This window comes from Chrysochloris asiatica, unplaced genomic scaffold (genome assembly GCF_000296735.1).
Source record: "Chrysochloris asiatica unplaced genomic scaffold, ChrAsi1.0 scaffold00468, whole genome shotgun sequence".
Classification (NCBI taxonomy): domain Eukaryota; kingdom Metazoa; phylum Chordata; class Mammalia; order Afrosoricida; family Chrysochloridae; genus Chrysochloris; species Chrysochloris asiatica.
The window spans coordinates 1,193,113-1,196,565 of record NW_006408986.1 but is presented as its reverse complement, the minus strand read 5'-3'; positions in this window follow the sequence as shown (position 1 = coordinate 1,196,565).

Sequence of the window (3,453 nt, the reverse complement as noted above, 5' to 3'; positions counted from 1 at the left end):
ACACTGCTATAAAATATGAGTCTTACTTCATGATGCATTTATTCATTATGAGTGTATAGGGACCAAGAGATGGGTCAGTTTGGGGCCTAGGCTATAATCTTGGCTCCTGTTGTCATCGCCTCCCTAAGTGATTCTGTTTCTTTTGTCCCCAGTGGCCTGCCCATTGTTATGTTTCTTCCTGTGTAAACACTGTCCAACCTTCACAGACAAACACTTTCTCCTCCTCTCTACTTTGCTCTAATAAAATCTCAATTTTTCACTAACAGGAGGACATTCATTTTTCCCGCCTCATTTTTCAAGGACCAATTCATGACATTTCAAATTTTAAGTAAACAAAAAGTCCAATTATTCATAGTGACAGAAACTACATTGATGTATGAACCTGAAACACCAAATTACTTATTCCTGATAATATTTGAAAAAGTTGCTTTTATTTTTAAGTTAGGTCAAAATGATTTCTTTCAACACTACATTTTTTCCTTGCTTATTTTAGATCTTAATATGCTATATTTCATTACTCAGCTTATAAATTCTTATTATAAATTATATTCTAGCTCCTAAAATTTCCTCATTAGAGTTTCAATGCATAGATAATGTCAAATACTCCTTTGAATAAATCTTATAGCTTCAAAGGCTGCTTGATTGACTTATGACTAAAGTCTTAGATGAAATAAATATAAATAATGCCAAACCTGAAACCTTTTTTCCCCCACCTTTAGCATGAATTCTCACTACAAGAATGTATATACAGTCTCCAAGGTGGACAGAATTTGTTTTATTGTCTAGGTATTCTAAAAGACAAAAATATTTGCCACAGCAAAATAATCATAAGAATGTGTTTTGAGAAGAAAGTACTTGTAACTGTCAAAATAATGCTATGCAGGTACTCTCACTTCCCTGTGTCAGTGGACAGTGATAAATGAAAAAGGCCGTGAGGAGCAAATGTTCACTTGAGATGTGAGATTTCTACCTTTCAAGAGTAATTTGCTAAGATCCATGAGTTTAATGGGTGCCAAAAAGTATTATTATATTTTTACCCTTGACTTTAGGAGAGTATAGTAATGTTGTTTAGAAGTTCAGAGGTTAAAATATAGGATTAGAGTGCAAAATTGTGAAACCCTTCTTCATTCTTGGGGTATGGGTGATTGGGATACTTGTGCTCTTTTTCAACTTTTGTTTTGAGATATAATTGACAAAAAATAACTGCATATATACAAAAGTGTACAATTATATATTTTAAAAACCATTTATGTATCTGTGAGACTATCATCACCAGCAACATAATGAACATATCCATAATCTCCAAAGGCTTCCTAATGATACTTTGTATCATATGCCTCTTGTCCTTTCAAGTCTTCCCCCCCTCATTCCAGGTAACTACCTACCTATTTGCTTTCTATTACTGTAGTTAATTTTGTATTTTCTAGAATTTTATATAAATACAATTAGAAAGTATGTAATCTTTTTAAGAAGGAGCAGTCTGGTTTCTTTCACTCAACATAATTTTTACAAGAAATATTCATGCAGAGGATAGTGCAGTGTTTTGTTCTGTTGTACAGAACACAAAACACGATGGCCGCTAACAAAAACAACAGCAACCACAAGGAACCTAAGACAATTGTATTGCTGAGAGAACTTGTCTGTAGCCATCCACTGATTGCAGATACATGTTTAAACATTTTGCTAGGAATAAACTCATTAATGTATGAACTGGAACAGTAGTAGCAAAGATTTTTTTTTTTTTTTAACTTATATTTATGTTTGTGTCAATGTGTGTATATATTTGTGTGTGTACTCTGGTAGCGTAGTCGTTACAAATCGGGCTGCTAACCTCAAGGTCGGCAGTTCGAAACTACCAGCAGTTCCATGGTAGGAAGATGAGGCGTTCTGTTCCCGTAAAGATTTACAGCCTTGGAAACCCTGCGCAGGGTCACTATATGAGTCGGAACCGACTCCACGGTGCTTAACAACAACAATACTGATAAGGCATATTACATTTTTTATAATGTTAAACTGGTCTTGGATTGAATCCTATGCCTCCAAAAGATGTCTGTCATATTGCACTAGTTTGCATGTTGCTGGAAGTTACTCCATTAGTGTTTTGAACACCATCAAGGTCACCCATGGTGTACAGGTTTCAACAGAGATTCCAGCCTTAGAACAGATAAGCAAGAAGAAATAGGTTGTCAGTTTCTGAAGGATTAGCCCCTGAAAACCTTAGAAATAGCAGTGAAACATTGTATAACTAACTCACACCTTCTAATATAATATGGGTTCATAGTCCATGTACTTATTAATGTGATCCTGTTTTTAAAGATTCTCCTCAAGCAGTTGATCACTTGTAATGATGTGATAACAAGCAAATTAGATAGTATTCTGTGATAATTCATGTTATTTTCATTGGCTAATTTACAGAAGTAGATTACTAGGCATCTTTTTCTCATTTGGTTTAATCTGGAATATACACTGAAACCTGTCTACCAATGGTGACCCTGCTAATATTTGAAAGACTGCTGGTATATCTTCTAGCATCATAGCCACATGAACTTTACCACAATATTATAAACAGATTGATGACTAGTGGAAGGATGTGTTGTGATCTAAAATATGTTATTTATATTTTCTCTGCTTAAATTAGGGGTCTAGGGATAAATATTGATTAGGTAAAATAGTCCATTGCCGTTAAAATAGTGTTTGTTGATTTTGTTGTTAGGTGTCCTTGAGTCAGTTCTGACTCATAGTGACCTTACATGCAACAGAAGGAAGCACTGCCTGGTCCTAAGCCATCCTCACAATTTTTGCTATGATTAAGCTCATTTCTGCTGCCAAAGTGTCAATTAGTCTCACAGCGGATCTTCTTCCTTTTGGATGACCCTCCACTTTATCAAAAATGATGTCATTCTCCAAGCACTGGTCCATTCTGATACATTCTCCATACTAGTTTCCAAAGAGCATTCTGACTGTGCTTTTGCACAAATGTGTTTGTTCTTCTGCCAGTCCGTGATACTTTTAGCATTTTCTTCTAGCACCATAATTCAAATGCATGAATTCTTCTGTTGTCTTCCCTATTCAATGCACAACCTTCAAATTCAGATGAGCCAATTAAAATACAATGGCTTGAATCAGTTATACCTTAGTCCTCAACACTTTTTGCTATCTAATACTTTAAAGAGGTAACTGCAGCATATTTCCTTAATTAAATGTGTCATCTTTTTTTCTTTACTGTTGCTTCCATGAGTGTTAACTGTGGATCCAAGAAAAATGAAATATTTGACAGCTTCAATGTTTTTTCCACATATCATGATGTTATTTACTGGTCCATTACTTAAGATTTTTTGTTTTATTGATATTAAGGTGCAATCCATACTGAAGACTGTGGTCTTTGATCTTCATCAGTAAATATTTTAAGTTCTACTTGCTTTCAGCAAGCAAGGTTATATTATCTACATATCA